This window comes from Triticum aestivum, chromosome 5B (genome assembly GCF_018294505.1).
Source record: "Triticum aestivum cultivar Chinese Spring chromosome 5B, IWGSC CS RefSeq v2.1, whole genome shotgun sequence".
Lineage (NCBI taxonomy): Eukaryota > Viridiplantae > Streptophyta > Magnoliopsida > Poales > Poaceae > Triticum > Triticum aestivum.
The window spans coordinates 202740419-202763044 of NC_057807.1; positions in this window are offsets into that span (position 1 = coordinate 202740419).

Sequence of the window (22626 nt, forward strand, 5' to 3'; positions counted from 1 at the left end):
TCGTGCAACCAAGGAATGAGCACAAAATGTGGAATCCATGGAAAACGCTCGCGTTGCACAACTCAAGAGAGACGCTAGCACGATTGCTCAATAGGCGGATACGACACTTATGCACAACCTATAAGATGCAAAATGGATAAACTTCTATCCCAAGTATGCTATGTATGTATGGTTCCCGGTGTTTCTCTCAAGATGATCCAAGATGATCGGATATGACAATCTTATATGCAATGTGGTATGATGCTATGGCACTTTCTTACAAGCTTCTTTGCTCTCTTTCTCTTTTGCTTAAAAGCTTTATTTCTCTTTTTTTTCTATGGCCACTTTTGCACAATGCACAAACCAAGATTGCAATTGTGTATATGCGGGAACAAACTTGTGACACAAGATATGATAGCAATATATGCACCACGATGATATAGGTATGTATGCAATGGAAGGTACGGACCACTAATGTGCACAAGTAACGTTGCCGGCAATACTCAAATGGCTAGTCTCGATAGGCAAGCGACGCAAAAGTAAGGCTAGAGGTTAACAATGCAATGGCAAGGGAATACACAATGGAGGGATACCACAATACCAAGATGATATGGAGGTTACCGTCCGGCGATGATGAGTAGCGGTGTTCTTGATGTAGATACCAAGATGATGGAGACTCGTCCCTAAGTAGCCGAAACACCTTAGGAAACGGAAAAACCGCGAACTCAAAATCTCACACGTCAAATGTCAAAATGGTGGTAGCGGAGAGCGGTGGTGGTGTGCACTAGGCAATGCGGAGGTGGGATGACGGGCTATACACGTGTCAAAGTTGAAGTTGTCGTCCCTAAGTAGCCGAAACACCTTAGGAGACACAAGCCACAACTCGAACAAGCTCAAACAAGAATTGGGTAAAGTTGGGTTATCATAAGTGTATGGTGGGAAGGTTATGTGGAAGTGGTGGTGGTGGTGGTTGATGAAGAAGTAATCGTCCCTAAGTAGCCGAAACACCTTAGGAGACTCTAATCACGACTCATACAACCACATATGCAATGGGGAACAAAATGGGTTAGGTTGTGGAAGTTGGTGGTGGTAATGCGGATGATGTGGTGGAAGCCCTAGGCAAAGATGCCAAAATTCCGAAAATTTTATGGTGTCAAATGGTGTTGGTGGTATTTTTGTGGGATGGGGGATGTCAATAGCTTCAAAACGAGCTAAAGAACGTCAAACACGGAGTTCGGATGAATTAGTTACGGCCAAAACAAGATTTCAGCCAAGTCAGTGTCAGGGTTAATCGGACATCCGGGAGGAGGTCCGGATGATCCGGGCTAGGTCCGGATGATCCGGGTGTACATCCGGATGATCCGGGTTCGTTAGCTCCGGTTCTATTTTCTGGGTGCGTGGGGTATTCGGACGTCCGGGAGAGGGTCCAGCTGATCCGGGAGGTGTCCGGATGATCCGGGAGAAAGTCCGGATGATCCGGGCAGGTCAAACTGCTCGGGATTTCCTCTCGGGGACGAATTTTTGGGCGGAAATGGATGATTTTCGGGGCAAAATTTGAGGGATTTCGTGGATGGAAGGTGGGGAAACTTGGGGAAATGCTAGATCCACTTGAAACCAAGCAAATCCACGGATCAAAATCAACAAAACATCATCAAACCAACAAATCACAAAAAATTTGGGGGGCTATTTTTGGTGGGGATTTTCGGATTTAGGACGAAATCAACAAAATCAAGCTAGAAAACACGGGGTAGGGGCTCCAAAACGTGATCAACGTGGCTCATGATACCAAGATGATGTAGGGTGGAACCCTATAGCGTCGATCTTTCACGTTTGGAGTGGATCCTACGGGGAGACACGAAGAACAAGCGGAAGAACACGAAGAAATCACGGGGAGGAACGAGGGAAAACACTCAACCAACAAGGAATCGGTCACACAAGTGCTAGGTCGAAGAACACAAAGAGATACACGAGATCCAAAGTCAACAAAGGTAAGGATACAAAGGTAACCGATCTTCTCCGTGAGGAGGGCTTGAATCCACAAGGGGATCTTCCCACGATGGGGGTCTTGAATCCGATAGGATCTACTCCGAAGAGGCCGCGGTCTCTCACGAGGAGGAGATCCGATGGATGAGCGAAGCTCTATCTCTAACTTGAGCTAAATCAACGCTTCCCCTCAAAATGGGGAGGAGGTGGTCTATTTATAGTGCTAAGCCACGAAGGGGTAAGTGAGGGGCGAAGGGGTACACGGGCTTCGGCCCAAGTCACGCACGCACGCGGGGTCCGGATGATCCGGATGGTGGCCCGGATGATCCGGGTGTCGGGGGTCCGGATGATCCGGGTGAGCGTCCGGATGATCCGGCTTCGTCGAGCAGCTTCGGGTGTCTTCGGGCATGGTTACCCAGACGATCCGGGGGAGGGTCCGGATGATCCGGCTGGGCCCGGATGATCCGGACGTCGGTCCGGATGTCCGGCCTGGCTCCAGCAGCCGCTCCATCTTCTTCTTCCTTCTTTCTTCCGTCTTCTCTTCCATGCTTGGCCTTGGTCCTTGGATTCTCCATGGTCATCTTGGTTGTACCTGAGTGTATGCAAGGTCCATGCATGAGGTAGTAGCCATGTCTCACATGCGGAAAGTGACGGTTCGAAGAGGAGCGAATTCACCTTGTGTCCAATGGCGCATAGTCGAGGTCTCATCTTATGTATCCTTAGGGCTTGGGGAGTAGTCGGAATGTACATGGGGATGAACGTGGGATGCTCCGCATCAAAAACCCTTCTGTCCTCTACTGTTCGGCGGCCGGGTCTCTTCCTCATCGTCGCTATGCAGCCCCTTGTCATTGTTTTCGGCAATTAACTTGCGTGCCTGCTTGAATACCCAACAATCTCTGTTGGTGTGGTTAGCTGGCTTTTCGGAGGTGCCATGTATCTGGCATGAGCGGTTGAGTATTCGGTCCAAATTGGACGGACCCGGAGTGGTTCTTTTAAATGGCTTCTTCTGCTGACCGGGTTTAGAGCCTCGGAATCCGGCGTTGACTGTCGTATCCTCCTTGTGGTCGCCGTTAACGCGGCGTTTATTTTTGCTTTGACGCGACCTGCCATTGTGGTCCTTGGTATCCGGACTGCCAGAATTTTTACTGAGGTTGTTGCTGCGAGCTAGCCAGCTGTCTTCTCCTGCACAGAAGCGGGTCATTAAGGATGTGAGGGCTGCCATGGATTTTGGCTTTTCCTGTCCTAGGTGCCGGGCTAGCCACTCGTCACGGATGTTATGTTTGAAGGCTGCGAGGGCCTCTGCATCCGGACAGTCGACGATTTGATTTTTCTTTGTTAAGAACCGTGTCCAGAACTGTCTGGCCGATTCATCTGGCTGCTGAATTATGTGGCTTAGGTCATCGGCATCTGGTGGTCGCACATATGTGCCCTGGAAGTTGTCGAGGAATGCGGCTTCCAGGTCTTCCCAACACCAAATTGACTCTGCGGGCAAGCTGTTAAGCCAATGCCGAGCTGGTCCTTTAAGCTTGAGTGGGAGATACTTGATGGCGTGGAGATCGTCGCCGCGGGCCATATGGATGTGAAGGAGATAATCTTCGATCCAAACCGCGGGGTCTGTTGTGCCATCATAGGATTCAATGTTTACGGGTTTAAACCCTTCCGGGATTTGATGATCCATTACTCCGTCAGTGAAGCATAGCGGGTGTGCGGCGCCTCCAATATATCTCACAAGTCCGGCGCGTTCCCTCTTGGCTTCGCGCTTTTAGAGCGGTGCCGGGGTACGGTCTTGGTGGAGGGCCTGGATGCCTCTCTGTCGCGACCACGGGGTGGTCGGTCGGCCGTATTATGCGCTGGTGATGAAGGTATGTATGCTTCCTCCTCTAATCGGGGGAGCAACTTGCGTTTTCGGTAGCTCTTGGAGGGGCGTTCGAGTTCATACTCTTCGGCCGTGAGGACCTCGGTCCATCTGTCGGCCAGCAGGTCTTGATCAGCTTCAAGCTGCTGCTGCTTTTTCTTTAGGCTATTTGCCGTGGCGATAAGCCTGCGTTTAATACGCTCTTGTTCGACGGGATCCTCCGGCACGACGAATTCGTCGTCGTTGAGGCTTGCCTCGTCTTCGGAGGGAGGTATGTAATCATCATCCTCGACCTCTTCGTCTGCCGCTCTCTCGTGAGGGCTTGGTTCTGCATCCTCCTGCGCTGAATCTTGCTGGAGGGGATTGTCTTCGGCACTTTCTGGGGTGTTATTGTCTCCTGTGCCGGAATCTCCATTCTTACTATGGCGGGATTTAGAGCGGCGCGGCTGACGTCGGCGCTTGGGCTGTTTCTTTGAGGAATCTACCTCCGCTGCTTCCTCGCCGTCCCCATCTTTTGGGGTGTCCACCATGTATATATCGTATGACGAGGTGGACTTCCAGTGCCCTGTAGGCGCTGGTTCTTGTTCGTCTCCGGCATCGTCGTCCATACCGTCGATGTCTTCGGAGTCATAGTCTAGCATGTCGGTTAGATCGTCGACAGTGGCTACAAAGTGGGTGGTGGGTGGGCTTTGAATTTCTTCGTCGTCCGCATCCCAACCATCCTGGCCATAGTCCGGCCAAGGCTCTCCGGATAGCGAGAGATGTTTTAGCAAATTTAAGATGTCGCCAAAGGGTGAGTGTTGGAAGATGTCCGCGGCAGTGAACTCCATGATCGGCGCCCAATCAGATTCGATTGGCAGGGGTGCAGGAGGTTCGGATTCCGGCAGGGAGTCCGGCGCCTCAGAGTCACGAGCTTTACAGGGGACAAGGTCAGTGTTTGGCTCCATCGCCGTGGAAGTTGCATCCCCCGAGGTGGTGTCCAGCCACCGGTCCTCGATCTGCGTGATCGGCTCCGGACTAAGGGTCGGAGCGGATTCGTGTGTCGCCACCAAGGCACTGCCAGGCGGCAAAGCTAAATCATGCCCATCGTGACAGCACGGCACGCTCGGCTGTGGCTCAAGTCCGTCGAAGATCAAGTCCCCGCAGACATCGGCCGTGAAGTTTAGGCTTCCGAACCTGACCTAATGGCCAGGGGCGCAGCTTTCGATCTGCTCCAGATGGCCAAGTGAATTGGCCCGCAGTGCGAAGCCGCCGAATACGAAGATCTGTCCGGGGAGAAAAGTCTCACCTTGGACAGCATTATTGTTGATTGAAGAAGCCATCAAGCCTATCGGTGACGACACAGAGGAACTCTCAATGAAAGCACCAATGTCGGTGTCAAAACCGGCGGATCTCGGGTAGGGGGTCCCGAACTGTGCGTCTAGGCGGATGGTAACAGGAGACAAGGGACACGATGTTTTACCCAGGTTCGGGCCCTCTTGATGGAGGTAAAACCCTATGTCCTGCTTGATTAATATTGATGATGTGTATTACAAGAGTGGATCTACCACGAGATCAAGGAGGCTAAACCCTAGAAGCTAGCCTATGGTATGATTGTTGTAATGTATGTTGTGTCCTACGGACTAAAGCCCTCTAGTTTATATAGACACCGGAGAGGGCTAGGGTTACACAGAGTCGGTTACAATGGTAGGAGATCTACATATCCGTATTGCCAAGCTTGCCTTCCACGCCAAGGAAAGTCCCATCCGGACACGGGACGAAGTCTTCAATCTTGTATCTTCATAGTCTTGGAGTCCGGCGGACGATGATAGTCCGGCTGTCCGAACACCCCCTAGTCCAGGACTCCCTCACTCGCCACAAGCTGTTTGAGTACTTGTGGGTCCGACACGGACTTTGAATGACAAAGTTATGACCATTTTAGTGAACATCGGTCCATTATATGGCAGTCCTTGAAAGTATTTCATTTTCCCGTGATGCTTTTTGCCTAACCGCCGCAAAATTTCTTGTCCTCTATAGTGGAGATATTGTTTCCACATATATATTGATCGATGCCAGGAATGCCCTTTTGTTCTTGGCTTTCACGCGCATGAGTTACAACATGCCATCCGACGAACACAAGGAGAATAAGGCATATAGCCGCTGGATTTTCTTCAATTTACGACCAATTGAGATTGCCCGGATCATAGAGCATCTGCAGAAATCTATGTTTGTCCCTACCAGGGGGCTAATGTCTATAAGCAACATAATCTCTCAAATTTCATTCAAAAGGAAGTGCCCTTGGGTTCAGAAACTTGTCCGAGAAACAGTGGCGAATGATATTCTTTGGCTTTCAAGGCTAAAAATCCTGCTTAAGGCCAAATTTGTGGGTACTCCAGGCCTCCTGGCACAAGCCGGGAGTTTTTCTAGATTTGCACGCTCACCACAAGGAGTTTGAGTACTTGTGGGTCCGACACGGACTCCAAATGACAAAGTTATGACCGTTTTAGTGAACATCGGTCCATTCTATGGCAGTCCTTGAAAGTACTTCATTTTCCCGTAATGCTTTTTGCCTGACCACCCCGAAATTTCTTGTCCACTATAATGGAGATATTGTTTCCACATATATATTGACCGGTGCCAGGAATGCACTTTTGTTCTTGGCTTTCACGCGCATGAGTTATAGCATGCCATCCGGCGAAAACAAGGAGAATAAGGCATATAGCCGCTCAATTTTCTTCAATTGATGGCCAAATGAGATTGCCTGAATCATAGAGCATCTGCAGAAAGCTACTTTTGTCCCTACCAAGGGGGGCTAATGTCTATGAGAAACATACTCTCTCGAATTTCCTTGAAAAGTACGTGGCAATGGGTTTAGAAACTTGTCTAAAAAATAGCGGCGAATGATGTTCTTTGACTTTCAGGGCCAAATAGTCCTGCTTAAGGCTTAATTTGAGGGTACTCCGGGCCTCCTGGCACAAGCGGGGAGTAATTTATGGATTCGCACGCTCGTCGCGAGCAGTTCGAGTAATTGTGGGTCCGACACGAACTCTGAATTACAAAGTTATGACCATTTTAGTGAACATCGGTCAATTCTTTGGCAGTCCTTGAAAGTACTTTATATTCCCGTGAGGCTTTTTGCGTGACCGCCACGAAATTTCTTGTCCTCTATAGTGGAGATATTGTTTCCACATATATATTGACCGATGCCAGGAATGCCCTTTTGTTCTTGGTTTTCATGCGCAGGAGTTACAGCATGCCATCCGGCGAAAACAAGGAGAATAAGGCATATAGCCGCTGGATTTTCTTCAATTTATGGCCAAATGAGATTGCCCGGATCATACAACATCTGCAGAAAGCTACGTTTGTCTCTACCAGGGGTGCTAATGTCTATAAGCAACATAATCTCTTAAATTTCCCTCAAAAGGAAGTGCCAATGGATTCAGAAACTTGTCCGAAAAACAGCGGTGAATGATGTTCTTTGACTTTCAGGGCCAAAAAGTCCTTCTTAAGGACGAATTTGAGGGTACTCTGGGCCTCCTGGCAGGCGGGGAGTATTTTCTGGATTCGCATGCTCGCCACGAGCAGTTTGAGTACTTGTGGGTCCAATACAGACTTCAAATGACAAAGTTGTGACCGCTTTAGTGAAGATAGGTCCATTCTATGGTAGTCCCTGAAAGTACTTCATTTTCCCGTGATGCTTTTTGCCAGACCACCCCGAAATTTCTTGTCCACTATAGTGGAGATATTGTTTCCACATATATATTGATCGATGCCAGGAATGCCCTTTTGTTCTTGGATTTCACGTGCATGAGTTACAACATGCCATCCGGTGAAAACAAGGAGAATAAGGCACATAGCCGCTGGATTTTCTTCAATTTACGGCCAAGTGAGATTGCCCGGATCATAGAACATCTGCAGAAAGCTATGTTTGTGCCTACTAGGGGGCTAATGTCTATAAGCAACATAATCTCTAAAATTTCCTTCAAAAGGAAGTGCCAATGGGTTCAGAAACTTGTCCGAAAAACAACGGCGAATGAAATTCTTTGGCTTTCAAGGCTGAAAATCTGGCTTAAGGCCGAATTTGAGGGTACTCCAGGCCTCCTTGCACAAGCCGATAGTTTTTTCTAGATTCGCACGCTCGCCACGAGGAGTTTGAGTACTTGTGGGTCCGACACAGACTCCGAATGACAAAGTTATGACAGTTTTAGTGAACATCGGTCCATTCTATGGCAGTCCTAGAAAGTACTTCATTTTCCCGTAATGCTTTTTGCCTGACCACCCCGAAATTTCTTATCCACTATAGTGGACATATTGTTTCCACATATATAATGACCGGTGCCAGAAATTCCCTTTTCTTATTGGCTTTCACGCGCATGAGTTATGGCATGCCATCCGGCGAAAAGAAGGAGAATAAGGCATATAGCCGCTCGATTTTCTTCAATTGAGGGCCTAATGAGATTGCCTGGATCATAGAGCATCTGCAGAAAGCTACGTTTGTCCCTACCAGGGGGGCTAATGTCTATAAGCAACATACTCTCTCGAATTTCCTTAAAAAGGACGTGGCAATGGGTTTAGAAACTTGCCTGAAAAATAGCGGCGAATGATGTTCTTTGACTTTCAGGGGCAAATAGTCCTGCTTAAGGCTTAATTTGAGGGTACTCCGGGCCTCCTGGCACAAGCGTGGAGTAATTTCTGGATTCGCACGCTCGCCACGGGCAGATCGAGTAATTGTGGGTCTGACACGGACTCTGAATGGCAAAGTTATGACCATTTTAGTGAACATCGGTCAATTCTATGGCAGTCCTTGAAAGTACTTTATATTCCCGTGAAGCCTTTTGCCTGACCGCCACGAAATTTCTTGTCCTCTACTGTGGAGATATTGTTTCCACATATATATTGACCGATGCCAGGAATGCCCTTTTGTTTTTGGCTTTCACGCGCATGAGTTACAGCATGCTATCCGGCGAAAACAAGGCGAATAAGGCATATAGCCACTGGATTTTCTTCAATTTATGGCCAAATGAGATTGCCCGGATTGTATAGCATCTGCAGAAAAGGTACGTTTGTCTCTACCAGGGGGGCTAATGTCTATAAGCAACATAATCTCTTAAATTTCCTTCAAAAGGAAGTGCCAATGGGTTCAGAAACCTGTCCGAAAAACAGCAGTGGATAATGCTCTTCGACTTTCAGGGCCAAAAAGTCCTGCTTATGGATGAATTTAAGGGTACTCCGGACCTCCTATCACAAGCTAGGAGTATTTTCTGGATTCGCACGCTCGCGACGAGCAGTTTGAGTACTTGTGGGTCCGACACGGACTCCGAATGACAAAGTTATGACCGTTTTAGTGAACATCTGTCCATTTTATGGTAGTCTTTGAAATTATTTCATTTTCCCGTGATGCTTTTTGGCCGACCACCCCGAAGTTTCTTGTCCAGTATAGTGGAGATATTGTTTCCACATATATATTGACTGGTGCCAGGAATGCCCTTTTGTTCTTGGCTTTCACGCGCATGAGTTACAGCAAGCCATCCGGGGAATACAAGCAGAATAAGGCATATAGCCGCTCAATTTTCTTCAATTTACTGCCAAATGAGATTACCCGGATCATAGAGCGTCTACAGAAAGCTACGTTTGTCCCTACCAGGGGGGGCGAATTTCTATAAGCAACATACTCCCTTAAATTTCCTTCAAAAGGAAGTGCCAATTGGTTCAGAAACTTGCACGAAAAACAGCGGTGAATGTTGTTCTTTGACTTTCAGGGCCAAAAAGTTCTGCTTAAGGACGAATTTGATGGTATTTCGGACCTCCTGACACAAGCCGGGGGTATTGTCTGGATTCGCATGCTCGCAACGAGCAGTTTGAGTACTTGTTGGTCTGACATGGACTCCGAATGACAAAGTTATGACTGTTTTAGTGAACATCGGTCCATTCTATGGCAGTCCTTGAAAGTACTTCATTTTCCCGTGACGCTTTTTGCCTGACTGCCCCAAAATTTCTTGTCCTCTATAGTGGAGATATTGTTTCCACATATATATTGACCAATGCCAGGAATGCGCTTTTGTTCTTGGCTTTCACGCGCATAAGTTACATCATGGCATCCGGCGAAAACAAGGAGAATAAGGCATATAGCCGCTGGATTTTCTTCAATTTATGACCAAATGTGATTGTCCGGATCATAGAGTATCTGCAGAAAGGTATGTTTGTCCCTACCAAGGGGGCCAATGTCTATAAGCAACATAATCTCTCGAATTTCCTTCAAAAGGAAGTGCTAATGACTTCAGAAACTTGTTCGAAATACAACGGTGAATGATGTTCTTTGACTTTCAGGGCCAAAAAGTTCTGCTTAAGGCCGAATTTGAGGGTACTCCGGGCCTCCTAACGCAAGCGGGGAGTATTTTCTGGATTCGCATGCTCGCCACAAGTTGTTTGAGTACTTGTGGGTCTGACACGGTGATGTAGGGCGGAACCCTAATTAGTCGATCTTTCACGTTTGGAGGGATCCCACGGGAGAAACACGAGAAACGCGCGGAAATCACAAAGGGGAACACGAGGGAAATGAGAGAAAATCACTCAACCCAACAAGAATCGATCACACGAGTGCTAGATCATCACACACATAAGGTAACACATGATCCACAATCAACAAAGGGAAAGGATACAACGGAACCGTTCTTCTCCGAGAGGAGGCCTTGATGTTCTTCCCTAGAAGGGGTCTTGAATCCGCTTGGGATCTTCTCCGGAGAGGTCCTAGTCTCCGAGGAGAAGTATCAAGTGGATGAGCAAAGGCTCTCACACAAAATGAGCTAATCCAATGCTAAGTCTCAAAAGAGGAAGGGGATGGAGTATATATAGTCTACGGGGGCGAAAGAGTACATGGGCTTCGGCCCTTCACTGTGCACACGCAGGGGAAGCCGGATGTCCGGGCGTCGGGCCGGATGTCCGGGGCTTCGCGAGGCGCCGGATGTCCGGGCCAAAACACCGGATGTCCGGGCTGGGCGGTTTTGCTTCTGGACAGAGGCGCCGGATTTCCGGGCTGGAGGCCGGATGTCCAGGGCTTCGCGGGAGGCCGGATGTCCGGGGCCTGGGGCCCGGATGTCCGGGCTGGCTGTGCACCCTTCTGTGCTCTCTGGATCGAGGCGCCGGATTTCCGGGCTGGAGGCCGGATGTCCGGGGGAGGCCGGATGTCCGGGGGAGGCCGGATGTCCGGGCCCGGGGGCCGGATGTCCGGGGCCTGGGAGGTGAACTTGTTCCTCTCGGCTGGTTCTCTTCATCCGTGGAGTGTGCAGCTTGTGCATCTTCACATGCATCCTCGGGAGGTCCTTCTTGACACCTAATCATGCATAGTGTCTCTGACTTAGGTAGTAGCCATGTCTCGAGAGCGTCATATGAAATAACATTTAGGAGAGAAGTCACCTCGGTTTTGAGAGCTCTTGCACGTGCTCGAGTCATGGGTCCTTGTGGGGTTGGATGTGTTGATGTAGAGTCCATGGGGATGATGGTGGGATGCTCCGGATCATATCCCCTCCCTTTGAAAGGATTTGACCTCGGATCAAGATCTTCATCACCATGGAAAGGCGAGAGGTCTTTGATGTTGAAGGTGTCGCTCACGTTGTACTTGTCGCTTGGTAGGTCGAGCTTGTAAGCATTGTTGTTGTAGCGTGCTAACACCTTGAAGGGTCCATCGGCTCGAGGTAGAAGTTTGGACTTGCGTTCGTTGGGGAAGCGTTCCTTGCGAAGATGTAGCCACACGAGATCGCCTATGTTGAAGATCATGGGTTGCTTGTTGATGTTGAGCTTGGTCGCTAGTCGTTGTACTTGGCGCTTGATGGTGTGTCTTGTATCTTCATGCATCTTCTTGATGTAGCTTGCACGGGCACTTGCGTCGATGTTGGTGCGCTCTTGAAGAGGAAGAGGTAGAATGTCCAATGGGGACAATGGGTTGAAGCCGTAGACGACCTCGAAGGGAGACTTGCCAGTTGTCGAATGTCTTGCACGGTTGTAGGCGTACTCGGCGATGGGTAGACACGCCTCCCATTCCTTGATGTTCTTCTTGATCAACACGCGAAGGAGAGTGGATAGCGTCCGGTTCGTCACCTCTGTTTGGTCGTCGGTTTGAGGATGGTATGCGGATGAGAACAAGAGCTTGATTCCGAGCTTGGCGCATAGGGTCTTCCAAAAGTAACTCAAGAACTTGACGTCGCGGTCGGAGACAATTGTCTTTGGTACTCCATGGAGGCGCAAGATTTCCCTATAAAAGAGATTTGCAATATGTGAAGCATCGTCTATCTTGTTGCAAGGAATGAAATGTGCCATCTTAGAAAATATGTCCACAACGACAAACACGGAATCCTTTCCATTTTGAGTTCTAGGCAACCCAAGTACAAAATCCATACTAATGTCTTCCCATGGTTGATAAGGAATAGGGAGAGGCATGTAAAGACCATGAGATTGAGCTTTAGACTTAGCTTTGCGACATGTAGAGCATCAGTTGGTGAAGCGTGAGACGTCGCGGTACATCTTGGGCCAAAAGTAGTTCTTGGAGAGCGTGGCGAAAGTCTTGCCGCGTCCAAAGTGTCCCATGAGTCCACCTCCATGAGCCTCTTGCAAAAATAGCAAACGAAGAGAAGACTCGGGAATGCATAGTTTGTTAGCTCTCATAAGATAACCATCCTTCATGTAATATTGTTCCCAAGATGTATGCGTCAAACATTTAGCATAATGAGGTGCAAAAGATGGATCATTGGCATACAAGTCTTTTATGTGTTCAAAGCCAATGACATTCAACTCAAGTTTAGTCACAAGTATGCATATGCGAGAAAGTGCATCGGCGACTACATTTTCCTTACCCTTAATGTACTTGATCACATATGGGAAAGATTCAATAAATTCACTCCATTTGGCATGACGCTTGTTCAATTTAGTTTGACCTTTCAAGTACTTAAGCGTTTCGTGATCGGTATGGATGACAAACTCATGAGGTCGAAGATAATGTTCCCAAACATGTAGTATACGCACTAGAGCATACAATTCTTTGTCATATGTGGGATAGTTAAGTTGAGCACCAGAGAGTTTCTCACTAAAATATGCAATAGCTCGTTTTTCTTGCAATAAAACTCCGCCAATTCCGGTACCACTTGCATCACAATGAACCTCAAAAGTTTTGTCAAAGTTGGGCAAAGCAAGAATCGGAGCATGTGTAAGCAAAGACTTGAGCTCTTCAAAAGCGGTGGATTGCAAAGATCCCCAAACAAAAGGAGTATTCTTCTTGCTCAAAGCATGCAAAGGAGCGGCGATTGAGCTAAAATCTTTCACAAAGTAACGATAAAATCCTGCAAGACCAAGGAAACTTCGCACTTGTTGCAAATTGGTGGGTTGGGGCCAAGTTTTAATTGCTTCAATTTTAGTTTCATCAACATGGACACCCTCGGAAGAGACAACGAAACCCAAGAAAACCACTTTATCAACACCAAATGTGCACTTTTTCAAGTTGGCATAAAGACCTTCCTTTCGAAGCGTTTGCAAAACAAGTCTAACATGATCAAGATGCTCTTTCATGGTTTTGCTAAACACAAGAATATCATCGAAGTAAACCACAACAAAGATTCCAATGTAAGGTCGAAGTACATGATGCATGAGACGCACAAAAGTTCCGGGAGCTTCCGACAAACCCATAGGCATAACCAACCACTCGTATAAGCCAAATTTAGTTTTGAAAGCAGTTTTCCATTCATCACCCTCATGAATGCGTATTTGATAATAGCCACTTTTAAGATCTATTTTTGAGAAAAAGTTGGCTCCACTAAGTTCATCAAGCATTTCATCTAAGCGAGGAATGGGATGCCTATAGCGAACGGTGATAGCATTTATAGGTCTACAATCGGAACACAAGCGGAAACTGCCATCGGGCTTAGGCACTAGTATAACGGGAACGACACAAGGGCTTAAGCTTTCACGTACATGAACGTTGTCGATTAGTTGTTGTACTTGCCGTTGAATCTCCTTAGTTTCTTCGGGATTGGCGCGGTAGGGAGCTTTGTTTGGAAGTGGCGCTTCGGGGATGAGATCGATTCGATGCTCAATGCCTCGTAGAGGAGGTAGACCCGGAGGTAGCTCATCGGGGAAAACATCTTGAAATTCCTGCAAAAGAGATTGAAACACCAAAGGTAGCTCGTGAATGGTGTTAGTTTTTGTATCTCCATCCTTGCACACAAGGACAAAGTGTATCACACTTGATGGGTTCTCACACACTTCTCTCATCTCACTTTTGGTGGCAAATAGTATGAGGTTTTTCTCTCTAGGCGAAGAGGCGCTCAAGTTTGGCTTGTGGCTCTCACTCACTTTTTGGTGGCTCACTTTCTCACTCGTCTCTCTATGGTGGGTGGCTTGCTTGTCGGCTATCACTTGACTAGGAGACATAGGTCGTAGCACATATTCCTTCCCTTTCATCTTGAAGCTATAGTGATTGGTTCGCCCATTGTGGATGACACCATGGTCGAATTGCCATGGTCGACCAAGAAGGAGGTGGCAAACGGTCATTGGGACCACATCAAATTCCAAAGTGTCTTCATATGCACCGATTTTGAAAGAGACTTGGACCGTATGCTCAACTCGTATAGTGCCGGAGTCACTTAGCCATTGAACCTTGTAGGGGTGTGGGTGCTTCTTCTTGACCAATTGGAGCTTGGAGCATAGTTCTTCACTTGCCAAGTTGTGACAACTACCTCCATCGATGATGACCTTGACGGATCGTCCATTGATGCCGGCCTTTGTGTGGAAGATGTGGCATCGTTGGTCTTCTTCTTGTTGATGTTGGAGTGTCAAGACCTTGGAGACAACGAGAGCGGGGCTCGAATCCTCATCACAAAAGACTTGATCATCTTCATCGTCGTTCACGCGCCGGTGCATGGCCACTTGCTCAATAGCTTCCATCTCCTCTTCGCTCATGGAGTCATATGTGCTGTCGTCGTTGAGAATCATGGTGCGCTTGTTTGTGCATTGATAGGACTTGTGGCCTCGGCCGCCACAAGTGAAACACTTGAAGGAGCTTGTCTTGACGGTCTGATCGGTTGGATTAGATGATGAAGCACGCGGCTTGAAGTTGCTTGTAGTAGGAGGAAGATGACTTGAACTAGCGGAAGTTTTCTTGTAACTTGACTTGTCGTCGTTGCTTGGAGAAGGCTTGGTTGATGTTGGAGTAGTTGTTGAAGCTTGGGTGTTGGAGAAGCCGTAGGTCTTGGATGAGTACTTGGCGTACTTGAAGTCATCTTGCACTTGACGTTCCGCCTTTGTAGCTTGATGCACGAGCTCAATGAGGTTGGAGTAGGGTTGGAAGTCGGCGATCTTCTTGATGGGATGATTGAGTCCATTCAAGAATCTTGCCATTGTTTGCTCATCATCTTCCATTACATTGGCTCGGATCATGGCAATCTCCATTTCCTTGTAGTATTCTTCAACACTCTTTGTTCCTTGCTTGAGGAGTTGTAGCTTTTTGAAGAGATCACGGTTGTAGTATGTTGGAACAAAACGTGCTCGCATGACATCCTTCATTTGAGCCCAAGTGGTGATTGGAGGTTCACCTCTTGCTTGTCGTCGCGCAATTACTTGTTCCCACCATATGAGCACATAGTCTTGGAACTCTAGTGATGCCATTGCGATTTTCTTCTCTTCCTCAAAGTTGTGCAAACGAAAGATTTTGTCGACCTTCAATGCCCATGAGAGGTATTCTTCGGGGTCATTGCTTCCATTGAACTTGGGCATTGTGAATTTGAGCTTGCCATAGCGTTGCTCTTCATTGTGTTGTTGGCGATGGTGTTGATGATGCCCTTGACGTGGAGGGTGATCATCCTCATGTTGCTCTTGGCGTGGATGAAGTCCGTGATCAACTTGTTCTTGATGACCTTGAGGTTGAAGTTGAGCTTGAGGAGCTTGTGGAGGAGCTTGACGTTGCACACGCGGATGGTAGTTCCTCTCTTGGATTTCTTCTCGAAGAGCTTCCTCTTGATTGCGCCATTCGCGATTGCGGTTGGTGATAGCTCGACTTGATGCTTGAAGGGCACGTTCCGCTTCAAGAGCTTGTGCTTCTCGTTGTTGTTGTTGAAGACGTTGAGTCTCGGCATCTTGTTGCTCTTGGTGTAGGCGTGCTCGTTCTTGTTCTTGTTGACATCGTAGTCATTGTCGTTCTTGGGCTTGAGCAAAAGCGACTTGATTTGCTTGAGGACGAGGGACTTGCTCATCGACTTGCTCTTGTGAATGCTTGTCATGTAGTGGGTTGTGAAATGCATGACGGTCTTGACGCGCGGCTCGTCGAAGAGTGTTCGATGACGGTGTACTTGTGTCGGAGAAGGAGTCGTCGGAGTGGCGACTTGAGTGGCTCCGTCTTGAGTATGAGGATGTAGAAGGACGCCGGTTCACCAACAAAGCTCGGATTTCGTCCATTCTTGCATCATTTTCTTCCTTGTGTGCGTCGAGCTTGTTGTCAAAGTAGTCTCTTGTACGTTGCTCGGAGAGTCGCAAGTCGATGGCGAGGTTGTCGATGCGGTCGCTCATAGCTTGTTGCTCTTGATGCAACGCTCGTTGTGCACCAAAGAGGTGGCTCTTGGTGACGTATGATGACATGTCATCGTCTTGCTCGATGAAGAGTGGGTTCGTAGATGTACTTGGCCTATCCATCATTTCAAGCAAAATGTGAGTGGTAGAAGGAAAAGAACGAATACCAATGTACCTTTGACCGATGTTGAAAGTGAATCAAGTTCACCCAAATGCGGACAATGAAATAGCACTTTTGGTACCAATTCTTGTCAGTTCTCACACCTACACAAGTAAAAGCTTTATAGTGGGGCTTGGTTAGGATGGTGGCACAAAATTTGATGCAATTGAAAGCGAGATTCAATAATGTTGGAAAAGATTCACAAATTTGCAAATGCAACAAGTAGACCAAGCAAGTATGGGTACACGGAAACACACACGCAAATAGATAAGTGGGATTGTGCAATCCAAAAGTGAGCCAAAATGTGGAGACCACGAAAATGCTCTTGTTGCACAATACTAGAGAGACGCTAGCACGATTGCACAAGAGGCGGATACGCAAACTTGTGCACAACCTACTAGGCAAAAATGCAACTATCTCTATCCCAAGTATGCTATATGTATGGTATTTCGGTGCAATGATCCAAGATGATCCAATATGACAATCTTAATGTTGTATGATGCTATGGTTCTTGCTCATAAGCTCTTTGCTTATCTTTCCTCTTTGCTTAAAAGCTTGGGTGGCTCTTTCACTTTTGAGCTCTTTTCTCATGCAATACTTCACGAACCAAGATAGCAATTGTGTATGCTATGACAACTTTGTGACACACCAATGGATCCCAAGATATGCACCACTATGGTATTGTATGTATGCTATGGAGTATGATCACTAAATGTGCACAAGTCACGTTGCCGGCAATACTCAATGGCTAGTCTCGATGGGTAAGCTACGCAAAATGAGGCAATGTGGGTTATCAATGCAATTGCAAGTTATGACAAAGATGTCGTCGAAGTTACCGTCCTTGGCAATGTTGAGTAGTCGATTGAGTTGAGTGGTGGTGATGATGACGTCGAACCGTACCTATATAGCCGAAACACAATAGGACACGGGAACCACAACTCAAATTTCAAAGACCAAAACGTATCAAAATCGACATAGGAGGTAGCGGTGAGCGGTGGTGGTGGTTGTGGAAAGTGTTGTGGGTATGCGGAAGAATTCGTGGTCACGGTGGGAAAATTTGGCGAGGGTATGGTTGAATGGGCGTGGGGTGGAGTTGCTGTCCCCCGGGGGCCGGATGTCCGGGCTCACAGCCGGATGTCCGGGGCGCCGGATGTCCGGGCTCTGGCTCGGGGACGAACACAAAGAACTCCGCGGTGAAAAATTGCAACTCGGGACGAATTGGTGGATGGAAAAGGGTGGGGATGGTGGGGAAAGCTAGATCCACACACAGCAACACAAATCCATGGACCAAATCCAACAAAATTTCATCACACCAACAAATCACAAAAAAAATTTGGGGCTATTTTTGGTGGGGATTTTTGGATTTAGGACAAAAACGACAAAATCAAGCTAGAAAACACGGGCTAGGGGCTCCAAAAACGTGATCAACGTGGCTCTTGATACCAAGATGATGTAGGGCGGAACCCTAATTAGTCGATCTATCACGTTTGGAGGGATCCCACGGGAGAAACACGAGAAACGCGTGGAAATCACAAAGGGGAACACGAGGGAAACGAGAGAAAATCACTCAACCCAACAAGAATCGATCACACGAGTGCTAGATCATCACACACATAAGGTAACACATGATCCACAATCAACAAAGGGAAAGGATACAACGGAACCGTTCTTCTCCGAGAGGAGGCCTTGATGTTCTTCCCTAGAAGGGGTCTTGAATCCGCTTGGGATCTTCTCCGGAGAGGTCCTGATCTCCGAGGAGAAGTATCAAGTGGATGAGCAAAGGCTCTCACACAAAATGAGCTAATCCAATGCTAAGTCTCAAAAGAGGAAGGGGATGGAGTATATATAGTCTACGGGGGCGAAAGAGTACATGGGCTTCGGCCCTTCACTGTGCACACGCAGGGGAAGCCGGATGTCCGGGCCAAAACGCCGGATGTCCGGGCTGGGCGGTTTTGCTTCTGGACAAAGGCGCCGAATTTCCGGGCTGGAGGCCGGATGTCCGGGGCTTCGCGGGAGGCCGGATGTCCGGGGCCTGGGGCCCGGATGTCCGGGCTGGTTGTGCACCCTTCTGTGCTCTCTGGATCGAGGCGCCGGATTTCCGGGCTGGTGGCCGGATGTCCGGGGGAGGCCGGATGTCCGGGCCCGAGGGCCGGATGTCCGGGGCCTGGGAGGTGAACTTGTTCCTCTCGGCTGGTTCTCTTCATCCGTGGAGTGTGCAGCTTGTCCATCTTCACATGCATCCTCGGGAGGTCCTTCTTGACACCTAATCATGCATAGTGTATCTGACTTAGGTAGTAGCCATGTCTCGAGAGCGTCATATGAAATATCATTTAGGAGAGAAGTCACCTCGGTTTCGAGAGCTCTTGCACGTGCTCGAGTCATGGGTCCTTGTGGGGTTGGATGTGTTGATGTAGAGTCCATGGGGATGATGGTGGGATGCTCCGCATCACACGGACTCTGAATGACAAAGTTATGACCGTTTGAGTGAACATCGGTCCATTCTATGGCAGTCCTTGAAAGTACTTCATTTTCCCGTGACGCTTTTTGCCAGACCGCCCCGAAATTTCTTGTCCTCTATAGTGGAGATATTGTTTCAACATATATATTAACCGATGCCAGGAATGCCCTTTTGTTCTTGGCTTTCACGCGCATGAGTTACATCATGGCATCCGGCGAAAACAAGGAGAATAAGACATATAGCCGCTGGTTTTCTTCAATTTACGGCCAAATAAGATTGCCCGGATCATAGAGCATCTGCAGAAAGGTATGCTTGTCCCTACCAGGGGGCTAATGTCTATAAGCAACATAATCTCTCGAATTTCCTTCAAAAGGAATTACCAATGGGTTTAGAAACTTGTCCGAAAAACAACGGCGAATGACATTCTTTGACTTTTAGGGCCAAAAAGTCCTGCTTAAGGCTCAATTTGAGGGTACTCCAGGCCTTCTGGCATTAGCCAAGAGTTTTTTCTGGATTCGCACGCTCGCCACGAGGAGTTTGAGTAGTTGTGGGTCCGACACGGACTCCGAATGACAAAGTTATGACTGTTTTAGTGAACATCGGTCCATTCTATGGCAGTCCTTGAAAGTACTTCATTTTCCCATGAAGCTTTTTGCCTGACCGTCCCAAAATTTCTTGTCCCCTATAGTGGATATATTGTTTGCACATATATATTGACCGGTGCCAGGATTGCCCTTTTGTTCTTGGCTTTATCGCGCATGAGTTATAGCATGCCATCCAGCGAAAACAAGGAGAATAAGGCATATAGCTGCTGGATTTCCTTCAATTTATGGCCAAATGAGATTGCCCGTATCATAGAGCATCTGCAGAAAGCTACGTTTGTCCCTACCAGGGGGGCTAATGTCTATAAGAAACATAATCGCTTGAATTTCCTTCAAAGGAAAGTGCCAATGGGTTCAGAAACTTGTCCGAAATAGAACGATGAATGATGTTCTTTGACTTTCAGGGCCAAAAAGTCCTGCTTAAGTCTGAATTTGAGGGTACTCCGGGCCTCCTGGCGCAACCGGGTGTATTTTCTGGATTCGCACGCTTGCCGTGAGTAGTTTGAGTACTTGTTGGTCCCAGACGGACTCTGAATGACAAAGTTATGACTATTTTAGTGAACATCGGTCCATTCTATGGCAGTCCTTGAAAGTACTTCATTTTCCTGTGACGCTTTTTGCTTGACCGCCGTGAAATCTCTTGTCCTCTATAGTGGATATATTGTTTCCGCATATATATTAACCGATGCCAGGAATGCCCTTTTGTTCTTGGCTTTCACACGCATGAGTTATAGCATGCCATCCGGCGAAAACAAGGAGAATAAGGCATATAGCAGCTGGATTTTCTTCAATTTGATAGAGGCAAAGGTGTCCCGTCTTTCGATGAGATGGTGGCTATTGTTTTGGAGGAAGTCGACTTTGACGATCCGACTACGAACGTGCGAGGACGTCGCACCTTAGCAATCGCTAAACCAACTCCAAGAGGTTATTGACCACGCCGGAGCACGATCAACCTAACCACGAAGGTCTGTTTCCTGCAGGCAAACGAAGAACAATCAAGAAACTAAGATTGCAATCTGGATATTGCGAATATAAGAGGAAAGCTTTATTGATGAAGGTGGGGTTCTGTGACGCCTTTGTCTGGTCGTTGAACACAAACGAAGTACGCGAAGTTGCAGCTATGACGAACTTTAATCTAAACAAAACCCAAAGTCTAAACGGTGCCCTAAGGGCTGTATATATGGAGGAAGAGGGGGTGAATTTCGTGGCCCTTGGTGGAGGGGTCCGAAACTAACCCTATCTCTTGTTTCCCCACACATACGGACTCTAAAAATAGCCTATACTTATGTATTTCGAAATTACATGGGCCTTGCCCAATAATAAGGTGACGCAGCACCTAGAATAGCCTCTGGACGAAATTTATGAAGTGGCATCTTGTATATTTCGTCCAAGGCTTCATGCACTCATTATGGTGGCTTCAAAGTCCTGAAATCATCACTTATAACTCCGTTCTTGTTCCTCTTGCGCATGCCATCATCTCCATGCTTGTTCTTGCTCCAATGTTCATCCTTCTCCAAGCTAGGCCCTTCATTTGTAAGAAAAACAAATGTATCCAATTTAGGCAGCATCATATTCTCATGAACATTAGAATCATTACCAAGAAACGGAAGTACCTGGTAATTTAGTTGGCGTGCGCGAGCTCTAGTAATTAGTCCAGTATGTATAGCAGCAGGGGCTGTGGGTGTAACAATGGTATTGATGTCCTCATCATCCTCCCCTTCTTGAAATGAAGTCGTCCTCGACAAAAGTTCATCTTCCTCACCCAAATAAGGCTTCAAATCCGCAATGTTAAAAGTGGGACTAACCCCAAAATCTGTAGGCAGCTCAAATTTATATGCATTATCATTTATTTTCTCCAACACCTTAAAGGGACCATCAGCACATGGCATTAGCTTTGATTTGCACAAATCAGGAAATCTATCCTTACGCAAATGTAACCAAACAAGATCTCCAGGTGCAAATACAACATGTTTTCTTCCCTTATCTCCAGCAAGTTTATATTTAGCATTCATACGCTCAATGTTTTCCTTAGTTAACTCATGCATTTTTGAAATCAATTCAACACATTGTTTAGCATCAAAATTAACCTTCTCCAAAGATGGAAGAGGCAACAAATCAATAGGTGCACGAGGTAGGAAACCATACACAACTTCAAAAGGGCACATCTTAGTAGTAGAATGCAATGAACGATTATAAGCAAATTCAATATGAGGCAAGCATTCCTCCCACATTTTCTTATTATTCTTCAAAACAGCCCTAAGCATAGTAGACAATGTTCTATTGACTACTTCAGTTTGTCCATCAGTTTGGGGGTGACAAGTAGTACTAAAAAGCAGTTTAGTCCCCAACTTAGCCCATAAATATCTCCAAAAGTGGCTAAGAAATTTAGTATCACGATCTGAAACAATAGTATTTGGCACACCATGCAAGTGAATAATTTCACGAAAGAACAAATCAGCAACATTAACAGCATCATCGCTTTTATGACATGGTATAAAGTGTGCCATTTTCGAGAATCTATCCACGACAACAAATGTTCTATCCCTCCCCTTCTTTGTTCTAGGTAAACCTAAAACAAAGTCCATTGATATATCCTCCCAAGGAACACTAGGTACAGGCAAAGGCATATATAAACCATGAGGATTGAGTCATGACTTAGCTTTTTGACATGTAGTGCAGTGAGCAATAAAATGCTCAACATCCCGTCTAATCTTTGGCCAAAAGAAATGTGTAGCAAGTACGTCCTCCGTCTTCTTCACACCATAGTATCCCATTAGTCCTCCTCCATTTGCCTCCTGCAATAACAAAAGACGAACGGAGCTAGCTGGAATGCATACCTTGTTAGCACGGAGGACAAATCCATCATTAACGTCGAACTTATTCCGTGTTCTTCCTTCTTTATAATTCTGCAATACATCTTTAAAATCAGCATCTTGCACATATTGATCTTTGATGGTCCCCAAATCAAATATTTTGAAGTCAAGTTGTGAAAGCATAGTATAGCGACGAGATAATGCATCAGCAATAACATTTTCTTTACCCTTCTTGTGTTTAATGACGTAAG